Raw genomic sequence first — 20,077 nt, forward strand, 5'->3', positions numbered from 1 at the left:
TACCACCTGTTGAAAATCAGCCCATGCTCAAGTGTTGTAGACTGCTTCAAGTTCCTGTGGTTTACAGATAAAAGCTTCTATTTTTTGGAGGACAACATATTTTTGGTTTAAAAAAATAATATATTTCCATGTTTGAGCTCATGAGCATTTCTTTAAATTACTAGGGGATCATCCTGTATCCATCATAATAGATGATAGATCAACAGAGCTTATCCTTCTAAGTGCTAATCCTTTTGAAATATTTTCCTTTTTCAGTGGAACTCTTTATAAAATGACTTTATAAAATAACTTCCTTATTCTCTTAATTAATGTAGATTCAAGAAAGTGAAAACTTTTCTGCTTGTATAATTAAGAATGTTACTTATTTTATTTTCATAATAAATGATGTCCTTATGAACTAGGGAGGCACATGAGGTTTTGTTCTTTTTCTATAATTTTTTGAATTACTGTCTTTTTAAATATCACATTGCCTTGTGTATTAACTCTTTTAGTCCCTTTTTCTCCATAGATTCATTTCTTCTAATCCACTGTTGGCTCAAAAACAATTACCAGTATAGTGATTAGAATTGTTAATAAAAATCAAGGTACAATTGCTCTAAATGACTAGCTGCTCTCTGATGGGGGAAAATCCATGGGATTTTATGACATCACTCTGCCTGTAGAGATTTTTTTCTTTTCTGTCTGCTTTTTGTCTGTGTTCCAAGTAGTTGAGTTTATAGAATAGTTGACCTCTAGATAAGTGAAATGTTTTTGTAATTCCATTTGAAAATTAGTGTGGAAAATTAAGGTTTGCACCCCCGTGGAGAAAGTTGAGGTCAAGTAATTCATTCCCTAAGCTGTGCAGTCATAAAGATTCCCATACCGGCCTCAGAACTAGTATGAACCAATCAAATTGCTCCCAGGGGGGTGCTCACTTCCTAGGTCAAGTCTTAGCACTCCACATAGCCATTTTAGCCTTCCAAATATTTGCTTGGTGAATTGACAGAGAAACAGGAAATCAGAGTGAAAATAGATGTTATAAATCTGTTTTGTACAGAAATGCATTGAACAACTTTTAGTGAGGGCAAATATACTACACTGGGTTTTAGAATACTGCAATATTCCCTAATTTATCTGGGAACATAAATCTTTCTTTTGTTACACTTCTTTCTTTCCCTAATTTAAGATTCACCCAAGATTGTGTAAGGCTTGTGATTATTTCAGAGTTTTAGAAGAAAATCTTCCTTCCTTTTTACAAAGAGTAATCACAATTCCTTTAAGAATCACAAGGAAGATAAGCAATTTTATAAAGCAGTTCAATTCATCTGGTGAAAGCCCCAAGGTTATTATTGCCAAAAGAATGCCTTCCTAAGTAGCAGGTAAAACTCAAACTCAAATAGTTGCTCTAATTGTTCAATAAATATAGTAAAATATACATAGCTTTTGTTTTACTTTTAGGAATAGATGTTATTATTTAGCCCTGAAAAGTTCCCAGATGCCTGGGTCCCAGTACATTGTCATTTGCTTATTATTCATTGTGAAGATGGGAGATGGCTAAGTGTGTGGACTTTTGCTATGCTTAAGTAAAATCTATAGACTAAGGACATTGTGTTTTATTGGAATGTAATTACATTTCCAAACAGAATTATTTCTGTGTTGATGACACTTGTACACAGATTAGAAAGTCTTGAAAAGACTTTTGGGATTTGATTATATGTTGACTTTTCCCTCAAATTTCATATTTTCAATCTACCCTAAACACTGCAAATATAATGACTGAGGCATTTGGACAAAAAACAAACAAACGAACAACAAAAATCCCCACAAATGTATCCTGAACATTAAGAAATAATGGGTCTTGAGTTTTTATGGCCATTAGTGAAGTCCCATTAGTGATGATTTTGTTGGCCAAGAAAAGGAAAAAACTTAAATAAAATAATTCACATCTTTGTAATTATGAAACACTAATGGTAGAAAATACTACATGAGACAAAATGCTTGTTATTGGGAAAGGTATATTCAAAGCAGATTTAAATATTTGTTTTTGGAGACTGCTTACTAGACTGTGGAATTTCCACTGTGGTATTATTGTTTTATTTTGTTCTGCACAGAAGATAAACAAAAACAAAAGGAAAAGAATTTATACCAGAGCCCCAAGAGTTGTCTGAACATCTCTGAAGGTTTTGAAAAAATCATCTGTTTTACCATGAATATAGCTATACTAGAATAAGGTGGTCTTACAGGCCAACACAGGCTGATGAACTCTGCTCTAAATGGGTGGGGTGTCCTCCATCCATTTACATGCCATGTCTTACAAATAAGTGCATTTTATTTCTGGTCTCAGCCACTGACTTGTACATGTGGTCTCAGGCACGATGTGGAGTCTCTTATTGGAAAAGCACTTTTCCATAAGCACTCTCAGTTAACACTATTAAGAGGTAGATTTCCATAAGCACTCTCAGTTAACACTATTAAGAGGTAGATCTTAACACTATTAAGATTAAGAGGTATTAAGTTAATATGCACGAGTGCTCTCTCTCATATGCTGTATCAATTGCCTAACATGTGCTTTTAAAAATAATCTTCTATCTTGCCAGGTGTGTACTTTTTTCTCTGTTCTACAGATCAGAAAATCAAAGTTTAGAATGATTAAGGACATAGTTGAGGTCACACAACTGTCAGAAGGCAGGGATAGTGTTCCAACTGATGGGAGTCTGATTTTAAAGTAATTGCAACGAGTGACTCTTCAGCTTTGCTTCTCCATGGGAGAGAATCTTGCCTGGTTTTAAGTGGCCATACTTTATGCCTTTTAGAGGGCAAGCCCAAGATATTAAACTGTCTCTGGCTTAAGTGTAAAGTGAGTGGATTAATTCTGAACTTTATCTCCTTCCATGAAAGCATAAATAAATCAGTACAGGTGCAATCTTCCAAATTCACTTAAAGAAGCAGCAACATAAAATCAGGTCAGCATACTATGTAAGAGGGAGGAGCTCCATGCATCTTTTGATAATATATAAGTCTTTCAGAATGGTTCAGCTGCTGGAATTGTTACTTTCTTTCTTTTCCTGTTTCCAAAGTTTCTGTTCTAAAGAACGTATTCTGTTATGTTTTCCTTCAATGTCTATATCTCCTGACCTCTCACCTGACCTTTCACTTTATACACCTTTGCCAAACTCCAGCAGAGCCATATTGCAGTTTGCAGTGAGTTTGCTGTGAGGTGGCCAGTGCTGCCCCATCCTTCCACTGTGAAAGTCCCCCAGGGGATCTACCAGGAATAAAACAAATCAACTCTTTTATGCTTATTTAAAAATATATTTTAATTGACAAATAATAACTGTACAAATAATTGATGGGGTACAATGTGATATTTGAATACATGCTACCATGTGATATTTGAATACATGCATTTGATCAAATTAGGATAATTAGTATATCCATCAACTCTTTTATTTGGAAAGCCCAGAATCGTCTGTTGATTCATGTTGGGGTCTTTGAATCAGTGTTTCCTTGCTACCCTATCTCAGTTTCCCAAAATAAGGAAAAACAAAAGTATATAAGTCCTGCAGTGAGATTCCAGCCTTATTTAGGTTGAAACAACTTTTGAGGTGTTTCTTTAGAATTCAAGCCCAGTTTGGTTATATCATCACTTTCATTCACTTTAATGGTTATCTGTCTTTGATGGACATACGGTCCTTTCACCTCATTGTAGAAAACCCTGTTTCCTGGTTTTGAGTTTTCATATTCTTTTAAAGTTTTTGGGTTTTTTTTGTTTATAGATATTCATTACTTGATCTTACTGTTTTGGAACCTAGAGATTATAAGTTTAATATTGGTTTTATTTTTTCTATGTTAATTCAATTTAAATGTCAGTGTTCTATCTAAAAGGGATACTTGAAGCTGAATCACTTTGTGCTCGGCTGAAACATATAGTTTCTAAATTAAACACTTTCTTACAAGTTAAAGGCAAATTGCAGCTGGTTAGTGCCTAGCATTCTGTCTCTTTTTTTCCCTGCTCTGCCAGCAGCAGACATTGCTAATCAATTGGAGGCTCTTTCCCACCAATCATAGACACCACTTAACCATACAGAATGCTTCTTGGTACAAAATTCTAACTATTAATGGAATTAGGGTACATGATGAAATCCATTTGCCACCCAAGGAACAAATGCCTCATATAATCAGCACCAAGAAAAAAATATTGATATTTTTCTCCTCAGGGAGCACTTTGAAAACTTAATGAAAAGATACTTTGCAATAAAATGGAGAATGGAGAAGGCTCTAACATTCTTAGAAAGCTCTATAATGGTGTAATGGGATCTTATCCATGAAAAGCATTTTATTTATTAAATAAAGTTTTGAATTAAAAAAATCCCATTAGCAGGACCAAGGATGGCAGATAATTTTCTTTTATATAGATAGCTTCTTACCATACTTTATATGTGGAGGTTGTTCAGATTCAAGTTTACTAAACATTGACAGAATATAACTCATATTTTTCTGCATGGACCCCAATATTAATTTCCAGGGCTGATTCCTACTTCCTTTTTTTGTCCTTAGATTGAACTAAAAGCCACATTATGAAAATACACATCAGATAGGACACTCATCTTCTCCAGGAGCATCAGGATAAATTAAATCATAAACACATTCGTATTGTGTTAGTAAAAGATACTAGATCCTAATTTATGTTTCCATGGTAGAATTTTTTTTAACCAGTTCAACCTTTTTTCTCTTTCTTTTTCTTTTTTTTTTTTCCAGTGCTTGGGATTGAACCCAGGGCTTTGAGTGACTCAGGCAAGCTCTCCTTAGCACTGGGCTATACTCCCAGCCCTTTGTTTTAATTCAAATGTGAAGGGTATTAAATTTAGGTGATACTTCATATTAATTGGGAGGAAGATGACCAAATTGCTTGAAATACTGCAGTGTATCAGGAGCTACACTAGGGGACACCCTCTTCTATGAGGCCTGACATTGCTGTGGGTTTGGGGAAAGCTGGATCTGCCTGGGTCTGGACAACGCAATGATTGGACTACTCTAGTGGGTCTTTAATCATTTCCTCAGGGGCCTTTGTTCTTCTCAAAGCTTTCTTGGTTACAAGAAACAGACATGCACTCAAGTTGCCTCACGTGAAGGAGGATTTATTGAAAGTTTGTGCATGGGAGAAGCTGAATGACCAGCCTTAGCAAGAGCAGGGCCCGAGCTACACTGCCTTTTCACCTCTGTCTCTGAATCCTGTGTTCCTGTCTCACTCTTCTCTTTCTTTCCCAGCTGGCTTCCTCTGCATTTCATAGTCACTCTCCTCTCATAAATCCAGCATGTGCATTGCCCATAATGGCCACTCAGCTCCACCTACCACCACCTTTGTGCCACAGTGGCCACAGTTAATAGCTCAGGGGCTTGGCTTCCCAGTTCTCTATTCCACAGAAAGGTGTTGGGCACAATTTATCATTCCAAGAGAACACATTGATCCTAAAATGACATAGACAGAAGTGCAAGGAATAGCAGCATAGTCAAAACCCTATTGGTTAATCAGCTGTGGCCAGAGGTCATAGAATCAGATTATCCTAACTTCCTTCTACAGCACTCTTGGAGATGTGAGAATATGATCACCAGGTATGAGATTAGAATCATAAGACAATTGTTGACTTACCTGGAGAGTATAACAGCATGGTAGCCATTCCCAAAGCTGGCTCCAGAAATCTGACACCTGTGATCCCAATGACTTGGGAGATTCAGGCAGGAGAATTGCTCATTTTCCTCCAGTCTCAGCAACTTAGCTAGGCCCTTGCTTCAAAATGAATATGGCTGGCCAAGTATCTAGTTCAGTGGTAGAGCACCCCTGGGTTCAATCCCCAGTATTACCCCCTTACAAAATAATGTTAATTTGAAAAGAACATTTAGCTATGACATTTAGCCCATTTAAAATTTACATCTATCTTTTTATTTTTTTTCCTGCAAGTGATAGAATTTTTCAGAGGCACCCATTTCTTTCCTGTAGCTATTTCCATTGGCTTATTTCATAATTTAATGATCTGGGAATGCTGTCTGACACCTAAAGGTAACTCTACAAAAAAGGGCGCATTACATTCTGCTCTGCACTATGGAAATGATCAGATAATAAAATGGATCATAGGCTTGGAGGCTGAGGAAGTTGGGCTTATATTCTGTAACTGCTTGATATAAAACTTATACCATTCTTCCCCTGACATTTCTAATTAATGGAATGTGGCGTTAATTAGTAACTTGGGATCAGACCTGAGAGCCTTGAAGTTGAATTTTGTGTAGAAACATATTTCTGTGGTAGGTAAGACAAACCCAGAGTTTTTTGGATGAGAAGGAGATTTTCCACTCCATTGTTATTTTCTGTATGGCTTTTACTGAGTACAAATCAAGCCAATATTACAGTTCATTTATCCAGCCCTTTCAGCTCTCTTGCAGGCATCTCAGGAATGTTAGAATGGACATTGACTAAAATACCCAGCCTTGAGTGGAGGAGGTAGGTACCACTGTAAGCAGAGAAGTTGGGGAAACAGATCAGGCAGGAAAGCTCAGAGGTGTGAGATCCTGAGCTGGGTAGAGCTTGTTCTGGCTATATGGATATCATTGCCCTTGAAAAATTCTCCCAGTTTCTTTCCAGGCCTCAGTTTCCTCACCTGCAAAATAGGAATCAATGCCCCTGTCTCTAAGGAGCGTTGGGAAGTTTGCTTATTAATGATGCTAAGAATGCTTGGAACGCATAAATATTTCTTAAGAAGAGCTGGTATCTTTCCTCTCCCTATAAGATTGGAGGAAATATGCAACATCTCTTCTGTTCATCTGTAATTTAGTCAGCTTGTGTACATACTGCATTGCATTAAACGCTGAACTCTGATCCTAGTGTTTAAACATATTAAATACAAAATATGAGTAGTATAAATTGTATGAAACACTTTTGTCTCCTACTTGGAGGCCTAACAATGCAGGGTCACCACAAACATTATACAGACACTGCAAAGAGTAAGTGGAAGTCTTTCAGACAGTGACTGGAAAATAGTCTTACAGCAAAAGTAGTAGAAGTCCAGCACTGGGGAATTTATAAGTAATCCAAAGAAAACTGAGGGTGGGCAAGGGCTAGTGAAATTTGTTTATTTTATTTGCACATTAACTTTTATAATACTCTTCCTCTAAAGAACACAAAAAAGGCTTCACAAATAACAAACTCTATCTTTTAAACTTTTCATTCCCACAACAGCCTTGCTGGGGTTTGCTGCCATAAGAAAACATCACCTATTTCCTCTTTAGAAAAATAAGGTTTCAGGATAAAATCGTTTTCCATTATGGTTTGGGGAGAAAGGACATCACCATAGGTCTTTTATCAGAGAAAAACAGAACAAATTTCACTTGGAAGGTGTGCAGAGAAGCACAGTGCCTTAGGAGGACTGTGTGAAGATAACTTGGGTGCCTGTCCGTCACCCAACTCTAATGGTTTTCTTTATTTCAGGATCTTCAAATTATGGATATTTTTTTCCATTTTCATATTGTTGGGTTTTTTTTTTTTTTTTTTTTTTTTTTTTTTTTTTTTTTGTATTTGACCACTAACTTGTAGCCTTGGCATCTCTGCAATTGTATTTCTCCAAATGCACAATGGATATGAATCAAGCCATAGGTGAATGTCTGTGTCCTAAGAGACAGTCAGCGCTTTGTAAACTTTTCCTTGGTATATCACACCATTATTTTCTGTTTTGTCTTGGACTGTATTTTTTTTCTTTTATTTTACTATAATACTCTGAGCTCTTTAATATTTCCCCTTGGGGCAAATTTCAAGAAGAAAAGAAACTCTCTGTGAATAGTGGTTAAAAATTGTTGACAAGGAAAGTTGAAGATAACCATGTTTTGTTTCACTTTTCAAAAACTGTATGTGGACATAGAAGAACCTCAGCAGTTACACATATCGGTAGATCCCTCTGTCCTCTGAAAAGAAGGGAGAGATTTATGGAATCCACAGGGGCGAGGGCCACATAACCCAGTTTGAGCTTACAAGGCACTAGCTCCTTAATGCCAAGTAAATTTTGGAAATGATTCTCCTTTGCTGACAGTACCCTCATTACTGATTGTGTAGAGTAATTTATCAGGCATTTCTTAAAATAAACCGTTCATTTATACTAATAGGACTTGGCAGGAAGAAAAAATTGGCAGGACTTGGAGTTCCTAGTGTGGGTTTTTTTTTTCTTTTCTTTTCTTTTTTTTTTTTTTCAATTTTGTTGCCTTTAAAAACTCTAAAACACTGACTTTTCAAAGTTTCAAACACTTTGAGGAAATAGGTTTTAGGGGCCAGCTTGAAGTTCATGAAATTGTAAAGAATGGCATTAAAAGTTTTCAAACTGGAAGAAAGGAAATAATTCTAAAAATGAAGTTCACCAGACAGAAAATAAGTACAATGTTACCAATTTTATCTTTTCACATTCTTTAGGCATTGGGCTCCTTGATAATTTTGTTACCTACTTTTGGCATTGCATGGGTTGGGCTCACTTCACTTCTCTTCCATGTTTGATTCTATGCTCCTTCTCCTTGAAGTTTGTATCAGCTAGCTGTTTCTCTTTAGTTATGCACATAATGTATCACAGTTGTTTATATAGACCCAAGATAGTTATTCTCAAGGCTTTCTTATTATCTTTGTATTCTTAGCCTTGGGCTCTGACAATTAATTTCCATCTTACGTTTCCTTGGAATTAAAAGGATCTTACTAAAATTGATAATACTTTCTCCCATATAAAATAATAGTTATGGAAATCATAATAAAACATAAGCTAAAATTGAATCTTTAGGCTCTGGAAAAATACATCAGTTCTCCACCAGCACTGGGGATATGGAAGGCCAGGGAGCTAAATTCTGACACAATGATCAAGTGTACAACTGTACATAGGTATGTTTATGTGCATATGTATATGTATATAATATGTATACATACATACACATTTGTTATGTGTCTATTTTTAATAATAATGAAGTTGTATGAGTTATAGCATCTGTTGAGACTCAGACATAAGAATAGGTTATGTGAGGGGCTGGGGTTGTGGCTCAGTGGTAGAGCACTTGCCTAGCATCTGTGAGGTGCTGGGTTCAATTCTTCAATTCTCAGCACCACATATAAACAAACAAATAAATAAAGATCCATCAATAACTAATAAAAATATTTTTAAAAAATAGGTTGTGATACTGCAGACCAAAGCAGAAATAATGTTCTCTGGGAATAAATGAAACTCTTCAAAAGTTCAGGGCTCTACTGGTGGTTAAATCCTACTAAAAAGGGTAACATGCACTACATCAAACTGATAGTTCTGGGCTGGAAAGTGGTTTTACACTATTGAATTGCTGATTCCGCTTGCTTCTTAGGAGCTTCCATAGCTGACATTTTAACATCAAATGATAGTTATCTCTTTTGTTTCAATCCTCTTTTTGATCAGGATCTTAGAGCTTGTTATTTTGATAAAATTAAGTTTAGATTGCTTTATAATTTTCAAGCTTTTTCATACCTGATATTATAAAGTTTACGATTACCAAAAATGCCAAGCTGTTGAATATATCTACAAATTAATAATTATTATGATGTTAAATAATAATTCTGGGTAGTAAGACTGGGTAATTTTTCCTTTTTTGTTTTTCTTTATTTTTTTCTGACAATTTACAATATTATCTTAATATTTTAAAATGTTCAGTCCCCAGCATTGCCAAACAAATAAAACAAGTTTTAAAATGTTTTCAGAAAAAAAGGAAAAAGAAGAATATCTTATTTATTTATTTATTTTTGGTCCTGGGAATTGAACTCTGGAGCATTCAACCACTGAACCACATTCCCAGCCTTATTTTGTATTTTATTTAGAGACAGGGTCTCACTTCCTTAGTGCCTTGCTTTTGCTGAGGCTGAACTCTTGATCCTCCTGCTCAGCCTCCGGAGCCACTGGGATTACAGGCATGTGCCACTGCACCCAGCAGAATATTTTTAAAGATACAGTTATAAAGAGATACAGTTATAGAGAATTATAAAGGTTTTCCTTAGAAAGTTTAAGGTATACATTTATGTCTTACTTCTTATGTATTGAGAATTAGGGTTGTACACAGTCATATTATTTCTTTATATCCTTGGTTTTATTCTATATTCAATTTTAAATGTTCTTGACCATTCACAAATAATTTCTAAATCTCTAGCTTACTCATTTTTTTCATTGCTGATATAAGAATATTTGATTTGTTTCTTTTCTTTTTACCTATCTATTAAAAGAAACATATGCCAATTTTTTGAGATCCCATCATCAGTGTATTTCAGTTGTTACCTGTGGCCTATGATAAGGAGGTCCTTGTGCTTTGGAAGTTTCTTTATCTTCTTAACCAAGGGTTTCTCACATCTTAAGCAGAAGTTTTCCTGCAGGACCAAATTTAGACCATTGCTTTTAATCCCAAGCCAAATGATTGTCTAAAAAAATTTGAGGGCAGTGTATATTTGGAACAGCAGACAGATTCATTGAGCCTAAGAACAATAAAGGAATCCAGAAAAATTTAAATTGTTTTTGTCAAGGAAAACAGTAATACCATGAGCCTCGTTTCTCACCCCTTTGCAAACTGAATCCATCTTGTGAAATTCTATGTTCTTATTTAGCAAAGCAACAGGAGAAGGGGGGAACGGAGTTATTTGATGATGATTCTTTTTTAATCACAGCAGCTTGGGATAGCTAACAAGTTCAGGACTTTCCACTACAGGTCTTTAACTTTTCTATTGCATTCTCTTTCCTTTCTACACCTTTCTGGAAAGAGAACTCGGATTAAATAAGTTCAAGTAAGAGGATAACTTCTGTGTAAAATCACCTATGTGAGTCCTGTGGCTGTCAGGAGATATTGGAATTTATTTGATTCTGTACTGAGAAAAATTCATCTTCAGTGTGGGCTTCTTCTTGGCATCAAAAATTAGCGAGACCCCACAAGCACCAGCCAGAAATTGGAATGGACTCTGTGTCTTTTATTAAAATTTCTGTGTGGGCACAGCTCTCTGAAGCTTGCCACAAGGAGGCCAGCTGGTGCTAGCAGGAGGACATGGGGCTACCTTGCTCCTGGAGTTGTTTAGTCCTGGGGTTGAGAAAGTAGAGTGAATCTCAAGTAGAATGAGACAGAATTTTCAAGCCCCACAGGCCAACTAGATTTGACAGATTCAGAAAACTTTTCTCAGTCAGCTTGCCTACTTGTGTAACATTCTCCTTATTTCTTTTATGTTCTTTAATATTTAGTACAGAAACTTTTGAACATTTCAGCCAATTTCTGCTAAAATAAATAAAGACACATTTTGGTCAAGTTTATTTTGGGCATTAAAGTGAGGGAGCAGGAAGGGGCTCCTGATAGAGTGAATCAGAGCAGAAAAACTGATAAGGAAGGCAAAGTTCAGAAGGATTGAGCTGGTGTTATGGTTTGGATATGAGGTGTCCCCCAAAACTCACACATGAGGAAATGTAAGAAGGTTCAGAGGAGAAATGTTTGGGTTGTGAGAGTCTTAACCCAATCAGATGGGGATTTAACTGAGTGGTAATTGGAGTGGTAGGTTGTGGCTGGTTGGGAATTGGGGCGTGGCTTTGGGGCATATATTTGTATCTAATAAGCAAAGTTGTCTGTTTCCTGATGATGTGAGCTGCTTCACTCTGCCACACTCTCTCACCATGATGTTCAGCTTCACTGAAACTCCCAAGGAATGGAGCCGGCCTTCTGTGGACTAAGACCTCCGAAACTATGAGCCCTCAAATAAACTTTTCCTCCTTTAAAATTGTTCTGATCAGATCTTTTAGTCACAGCAGCAAAGAAGCTGACTAAAACAGTCAGGGTTCATTCAGATATCCATCTCTGGCCATAGATTCTCTAGTCAATGCTAAACTCTGAAGATTCCTGAGTGTGCCTTATTAAAGCAAATAGCCCTGTTGGTTAATTACTAAGAAAATGGACAAATTCTCATGTGTACACAGTCAAATGTAGGTACATTTAGGCTAAGATCATAGATTTGCTCTTACCTCTAAACTTAAGAGATTTCCTAGTTATTATACCTGGATTGCTATGATTTACTCACTTAAGAAGTAGTATGCCATAGCAAAATTGATTTGTACTCTCAGTAAACTAACATAAAACTAATTTGCACTAAAAATCCGACTGGAGAGGAAATATGGTGAATGATATTGGCCAAATGAGATTGTTATATGATGTGCATGTATGAGTATGTAACAATTCCCACCATTATGGATAACTATTATTCACCAATAAAAATATGGAGAAAAAAAGAAAAGAAGAATATAGGAGAAAAAAAAGCCAATTGGATTCTGAGCTCCAAAAGGGCAATAATATCTCTATTGCTTTTGTTACCTCAGTGCAGAACATGGATGTATAACTCAGGAAATGTTTGTTGAATGAATATGCATTATGTTAGTGTGGAGCTTTTTATAGTGTCTGAGTATTTCTCTCCCTGCTCACTGTACTTTTTTCAAAAGCTTAGTGTGGCAAGTCATTATTCACAAGACGATTATTGGAACCTGGCTTCAGAGCAAATAGAAGCTAGTCTTTGGAGCAGGTGTGGGGAAGGGCAGTTCTGCTCCCTTCATCAGCATGTCTTTGTATATCTGAGACTCAAGTTCCTGTGACAGTCTCCCTAGCACAGGGCTTGCAGCATTCTTTCCTTCACATTTTCAGTTTTAAGTGGGCCATTCAGAACTGCTCAAGTCACCCCTCTTCTCCTAGTTATTTCAAACATTTTCATATCATTAAAATCCTATTTTTCTGGGTATTACATTCAGAGTACTAGAGTCACTTGCTTCTGGGAGGAACTCGTGTACTAATCCCTTATTAACATACCAGATTCTTCATCTCTTAGGTGAGCAAGTGTTCATTCACTGACCCCATCTAGTTCATTTTGATGTTGAAGGGACTGGGGAAGAAAATAAATGTAAAACAATTATGACTTGAAAATTCCTTGAGAATAGATCGAGCCACATCAGTAGACATGATTGGAGCATATTTCAGTGCTACTCAGACTGTGGGGAATGGCAATTCAGCCTTTGTTCTTATGTCTTTTATTATCTGAAACCATTCACTTAATAACACTGAGTGTTCATTTCATCACTTTAAAATAAATGACTTCATAACTCATGTCAGAAATAAATAATATTAACATACATGTCTGTAGGAGTCCATATATGCAAAGTAATATTGTGTATAATATCTTGATAGAACAGTATTCTTATAGAAGTGAATTATAAGGGTGTATTCACATTCTGAGTAAACAGCTAGCCAGCTTTAGTCAAACCTATGGCATTGCTTGCTACCACCCTTCTCCTTAGGACAATCCCTCCAACATTTGTAAATCTACATTTTTATCAAGTGAAAACTGTCTCTCAAAGTGAACTAGGATGGATACAAAATTGGTGTCATCCATTTCTTCTGATAAGAAGCATAAACTACTGGATTGGCTACTCCTTGAGAAGGTGGCTGTTTCCAGATTGGCTTGATTTAGCTACCTGTTTTTTTTTTTTTTTTTTTTTTAACTAATTCTTTAGGGATAGGAACCATGATTAAATTAGCTCAGAGATGAATTCTGATAGTTGAGTGGGTGGTCTTCCTGTATCCTAAAATCCAATCCTTACAGTATCTTCAGAAATAAGTAAATCTCATAAATTCAACTAAAAGAACTTCAGTTCTAGTTACAGAATATAAATTTGATATTGAGATTTCTTTGGACCAAATTAGTAGCCAGGAACTTCAAATAAATCCAAGAAAAGTCTCCTCCAAGACTTGATCACAATAATAAGGAAATATTAATACATTGATAAGCAGTTTTCCTTTTATGTGTAGCATACAGTACCATTTCAAGAGTAGCATATAAAAAAATTTAAGGCACTAAAGAATACACACAATATTTTCTAAATGAGTGGGTTTCAGAATGAAAAATTGTAACTTCAGAGTGAAAAATTATTATTGCATTACAATTTAGCAAAACTGTTAATTAGGCATCTGCTTGTAATTTAGTTCAAAGAAAAATAATATTAGCTTACATAATGCCTTGAATTTCCCTATAGAAGGCCAGTAGGTGAAATATTGATTAAGGCTTATGAAATTTGAACACAGTATCTCAGACAACCATAATGACAATAGTATGCTGAGACCACAGTTCAAGAAGAAAATAATTTAATGAAAGTAGAATGAAGATAGCCACTATTAATGAATTTGCTAATGATTATTTTCTGTAAGATATGTGTTATATAATGTTCCCAGTTTCATGTATGCAATGTACTATTTTTGATTAGCAAAGAGAAAATTATTATCTCAGCTATGAGATTGGCCTTATCAAAAGTTATTTGGCTTAACCGGGCAGTCATGTGTAATTTTAATTATGATAATAAATGGCAAAGATATTCATATGCTAGAAATTAAAATAAGGTACATTAGAAGAAACAATTTTGAATATATTTTAATTATATAGTTGCATAATATACAAATAAATATTATACAATTATATGTTACAATTATACCAAACAATTCTCTGTGGAAACAACCAAGAGTAAAACAGAATTAATTCCAATAGTAAATGAAAAATCAAGCTAGAATATGTATGACCTGGATGTACAAAGGAGTGGTATTCAAAATACTTAAAAACAGTCAGTCATGGGCCCTCACCAAAAAGTACAAGATGCTTGTCATGGTATTGAAGCAGTGTGTCCCTGAAGCTATATCCTGAACTAGGTGTTAATCCTTTAGATTTTGGACCACTGAGAATTTCATCAGGATTCCAAATAGGCCAATGGGAATGTAAGACAAGAATCATTTAGTAATTAATATGAAATATATCAATATTTTTATAAGTGTGGGTGTACCTGTGCATGCATGCTGAATATCAGCCCTGATGAATGTGAAATTGTCCATTTGTAAGCATTTGATTCATTTTTCATTAAACTTGAAAAGCAACCTGTCCTAACTCCAGAGCCTCCAAGTCAGAATTAATTTATAAACCCAGGGAAGGTAAAAAATGAAGAGAATACTATATACAACATGAAATCAAAATGCTTAGAAGATACTAGAGCTCCATTTCTGGTTTATAGCATATCAAAACACTCACCAGAAAATAAGAAAAACTGAATATTTTAATTTTTAAATTTGTTTGAAAGCACTGAAGAAGTACCAAGAAAATCAGGGCTTCAATGGTATTATCCTAATGAGAAAGGAAGCACATTAAATTAAGTCCTAAACATCCTGCCCTTGGGCATTGCCATTCTTTGGTGCCTGACATAGAGATCTGCCAGTAAATGCTTGTATGAGTTTTTCTGCATTTGAGTTGAGAGACACTTAAGTAAGCCAGAGCACAAGGGACCAAGATCTCAGAGAAAAGTGGATATTAGAGATAAATGTGAGACTTTGAAAGATGGAGAGAAGCCAGACCAGCTAGGCATCTTGGGATCCGAATATTAACTTGGCAGTGAGTTCCCTGGGGTTTCTTTTTACCTAGTATATCCCAGGCTGAGTGTTGGAGAGCTATCAATCAAGAAATACCAAGACTGGGGGGAAAAAAGAAAACCTCAAGAAATGCTGGCTGTCTCTAAAACGGGGCCACCAGAAAACATACAGACAATAATGTACCTAGTTCAGTCAGATACCACAAGAAAACATAGTAGCTGCACCTGTAATTTTGTCAGCAAAGGCAGAGAGGGGAACCTAGATTTTCACCCTTGACCAGCTGAAATGGTGATTGGCATATCCATCCTGCAATATACACTCATGGTGGGGTTGAATCAGGGGAAGTAGGTGGGGATCTTGGACTTTAATCCCAGCCTGGCAGGAACAAGTACCATTCCCTTAGCAAAAGCAGAAAAGCATGGAGAGAATGGACTTCCTCTCCCTCCCAGTAAGTTAACAAGGTACTCCTCCCATCCCTGCTGGGATGGTGTCAGAAGAGGCCAAGAGGCCTCCATTATCTCCCAATAATAATAAGACACCCATTTTGCTTGCTGTATCAGTGGAAGCCACAAGGGTTGGAGCAAGTAGGTTCTCCCTCTCACTATGTATAAATCAGAGCAGTTTTGGCAGAGACTTAGTATGGAATCTGAACTCCCACCTCTGACCAGAAAGAGTCATTACTCCTTAGCAGGGTACCAATGAAGATAAAATGGGGAACGTGGATTTCTACCCTTACCTTGCAGTAATGAGGCAACATCTCCTTCCCGCTGCCAGCATAGACACATAGGAAACCTGCTAAGATGGACAATTTAAATAGGATCCAGAATCTCATCTATACCAAGTGTCCAGGGTATAATTGAAAATCACATACTTAAGAACCAGGAAAACTCAACTTGAATGAGAAACAATAGACATACTCCATAGATGTCAACAATGAGAATGCAGAGAGGTTGGAATTATCTGACAAGGGTGTTAAAGCAACCATCCTACAAAAAGAAGGAAGGAAAAAAAATAACAAAAACCTTCAACAAGCAATTACAAACACACACAGGGAAAATGTAGAAAGTCTTAGCAAAGAAATAGAATATCTCTGCAAAGAAATCAAAGATGTAAAAAAGAAACAAGTGTAAATGATAGACCTTGTTCTTCAGATGAATCTCTGTGGTGTGCATCCAAAATTTAGACTTTTCTTCCATCTCTGTCAGATTTTACTCTCCACTTGCCCTCTCTTGACTATTCACAGTGGTTCAGGGAGAGCTGCTGCCACCTACCTTGGTCCATGAGGGAACATGAGTCTATTGGATTTTTCTGGTCAGAGAATTTAGTTCAGGGTAGGGCACATGACCAAATCCAGAGAAAATTTTGGGGTTATTTCTGGAAATATTGGAGAAAATAGCCCTTTTTCAGTTTGATTTGCTCAAGTGTTAAAATATAAGCTCAGGCTCTGGGTTGACCTATTTGTTACAACTTAATGGGAGGCTGCTTGAGGTCAGCTATTGACAGGAATGAAAACTGGATGAAAGGATCCTGGTGATGTGATTTCATACCTAGATCCATCAGGATGTTTTTGAGTTAGGTTTTATTTTAAATTTTATTTAATTTTCCCTATTCACTTATTATTAAAATTTTAATTGATATAAAATTGTACATAATTAGGTGCAGTGTGATATTTCAGTACCTGAATACTGTGTGTAAAGACCAGATTAGGGTAATTGGCATAGCCATCATCTTAGACATCATTTTTTTTGTGTGTGTGTTGGAAACAATCAAAATCCTCTCTATGGAGTATTGAAATGCACAATTGTTAATTGTCAGTTGTAGTTGTTGTACTGTGCTATAAAACATTAGAAGTGATAATGAACATTTTTTCATGTATTTGTCGATCAGTTCAGGTCCTTGGCCCATTTATTGATTGGGTTATTTGGTTTTTTTTGGTGTTGACCTTTTTGAGTTCTTTATATACCCTAGTGATTAGTGCTCTATCTGATGTGTACAGGGTAAAGATTTGCTCTCAAGTTGGAGGCTGTCTATTCACCTCACAGATGGTTTCTTTTGCTGAGAAGAAGCTTTTTAGTTTGAGTCCATCCCATTTATTGATTCTTGATTTTAATTCTTGTACCACAGGAGTCTTATTAAGGAAGTTGGGACCTAATCCCACATAATGGAGGTTAGGGACTACTTTTTCTTCTATTAGACGCAGGGACTAGCAATTAGAGAAATGCAAATCAAAACTACTCTAAGGTTTCATCTCACTCCAGTCAGAATGGCAGCTGTTATGCATACGAACAATAAGTGTTGTCCAGGATGCAGGGAAAAAAGATACACTGCTGGTGGGATTGCAAATTGTTGCAGCCAATATGGAAAGCAGTATGGAGATTTCTTGGAAAATTGGGAATGAAACCACCATTTGACCCAGCTGTCCCTCTCCTCAGTCTATACCCAAAGGACTTAAAAACAACATACAACAGGGACACAGCCATATCAATGTTTACAGCAGCACAATTCACAATAGCTAAACTGTGGAACCAACCTAGATGCCCTTCAATAGATGAATGGATAAACAAAATGTGGCATATATACACAATGGAATATTACTCAGCAATAAGAGAGAATAAAATCATGGTATTTGCAGGTAAATAGATGGAGTTAGAGAAAAAATGCTAAGTGAAGTTAGCCAATCCCTCCCCCCAAAATAAATGCCAAATGTTTTCTTTGATATAAGGAGGCTGATTCATAGTGGTATAGGGAGCGGGAGCATGGGAGGAATGCACAAAAGAAAATACTAGAAACAGCATTGTATTAAAATCCTAAGAAGATATTTAATTGGATTTATTGCAGTAAAAACACTTAACCTGAGATTTATCCTCTTAACTCAATTTTGTATGCAACCCAGAATTGTCAACTATAGGAACAATATTGTATGCAAGATCTTAAGAACTTTTTCATATTGCATAATTGACACTTTATGCCAATTGATTAGCAAGTTCCAATTCCCCCTCTCTCTCAGTCCCTAGGAACCACCATTCTATTCTCTGCTGTTATTAATTACATTAGTTGAGATAACTCCCCAAAGTAGAGTCATGCAGTATATACTTCTGTGACTGGCTTATTTTGCTTAAAGTTATTTCAAGTTTCATACATATGGCATGGATTTCCAAAACTATTCAAATTGTATATGGCAGAATTCCCTGCAAAAATATTTCTTTATATGTATATACCACATTTTCTTTGTTAATTCTTCCATGAATGGGCACATCTTAGAGTGAATAGTGCTGCACTGAGCAGCAGGCTCTCATATCTCAGAGAGCCCTGTAAAACAGATAATTTAACAGAGAAAATATCTACTTTATATTATAATTATGTAAATTAAAATATAGAAAAGAACTGACTTTCATTATGTACCTATTGTTTTCAAAGCCCTGTATTGTGTTTGTACTTATTGTTCCTCTGTTCCTCATAAAACCCAATGTTGTGAGTATAATTTTACACTTAACAAACGTGTAAAGAAGGAAACTAAGAAAGGTTAGAAAATGTGTCCAGATTCTTGACTAATTAATGCCCTAAGAGAAATTCAACTCCAGAGTGGCTGCTTCTAAAAAGCTACCTTCCAAATAAGATTTATCTGTACATATGTGTTGAGAGCCACAGCCAAAGGGGCCCCAGCAAACTTCCAGCTGCCAGCAAACTTCCAGCTGCCGGCTGATGATTGGCTCACAGCGGCCCCAGCAACATCTAGCTGATTGGCTCCTCGGCCCCAGCAACATCTAGCTGATTGGCTCCTCTGCGGTGATGCTCATTGGACTGTTTCCCTGCCCTTTCAGACCACGGAGCTGCTCATTGGGGGACTTTTTTTGGCTCCGCCCACGTGACCCAGCCAATCGGCCTCAAGAGCAGGAGGATTGTGGGAGGTGGAGAGAGGCTGGTGTGGGAGAGAGAGGCTTGTGGAAAGCCGGTGGTGGCAGTTGAGGCTCTGAGGATTTTTCCTGAGAGGCTGTTTTGTTTGGCGTGTGTGGTTCTAAAAATAAAGTTAGTTTCTTTTGACAAGTGGCTCCTGATTGTGCCCAGCCAGACTGAGAAAAATGTGTTGTTACAAATAATAATAATGGGCTCATCAATGAATTTTCACTACTGTAGTACAAGTTTTAGAGATATGCTAATTTGAAAAGCCAAATGTGTAGTAGTAAGCCAGCATACAAAGAGGAGATTTTTCTTAAAACATCTTTTCCCTGAAGATTTAACTCATACTTAAAGAACAAATCTAATAAATAATAGAGTCATAACACTATGGGCTACATAATTTATTTGAAGAAAACTAATTGCAATGTGTCAATGAAAAAAATCTAGAATATTATGCCACTGTTATTTCTGTGGCATAATAATTTAAATTTTGATCTCTTTACCTTAGAAAAATAGAATTTGAGATATTATCAGTAACTTTTTAGAAATACTCTATAACTTAAAGAGTGTTAAATATCTGAATGTGGTCTGTTTGGGATGTAGTGTTTATTGTCTATGGACAATGACTGTCATGCATGCATTATTTCCATCCGTAAGCAATAAGTTAAATTACTGTTTTGATGTAGTCCTTTTATTTGCCAGTCAAAGAATATTACAAATGATTGAAAGGATTTATAAAATGAGGTGGCTGAGA

At 36.2% G+C, this 20,077-nt stretch overlaps 1 protein-coding gene and 1 long non-coding RNA gene across 13 annotated transcripts in view; one reads left to right on the plus strand and one right to left on the minus strand.

The window, feature by feature from the left end:
- Positions 1-20,077, plus strand: part of Sugct (succinyl-CoA:glutarate-CoA transferase) — a 702,721-nt gene that overhangs the window by 632,043 nt on the left and 50,601 nt on the right. The window lies entirely within an intron of this gene.
- The window catches only part of LOC107146197, a 40,846-nt gene that overhangs the window by 19,754 nt on the left and 1,015 nt on the right, over positions 1-20,077 (minus strand). For 2 of the 7 annotated variants that reach the window (XR_007341718.1, XR_007341714.1), the window contains exons 1-2: positions 12,835-17,400; positions 10,290-10,378 (exon numbers count right to left, since the gene is read on the minus strand). The exons of 1 other annotated variant lie outside the window; for it this stretch is intronic. This is a non-coding gene — a long non-coding RNA (uncharacterized LOC107146197). Of the gene's footprint in view, positions 1-10,289; positions 10,379-12,834; positions 17,401-20,077 lie in introns of those variants that run through there. 4 more of the 7 variants (XR_007341716.1, XR_007341715.1, XR_007341720.1 and 1 more) reach the window with 4 other exon arrangements.

The sequence above is a fragment of the Marmota marmota genome, unplaced genomic scaffold, assembly GCF_001458135.2.
Source record: "Marmota marmota marmota unplaced genomic scaffold, marMar, whole genome shotgun sequence".
Taxonomy (NCBI): Eukaryota; Metazoa; Chordata; class Mammalia; order Rodentia; family Sciuridae; genus Marmota; species Marmota marmota.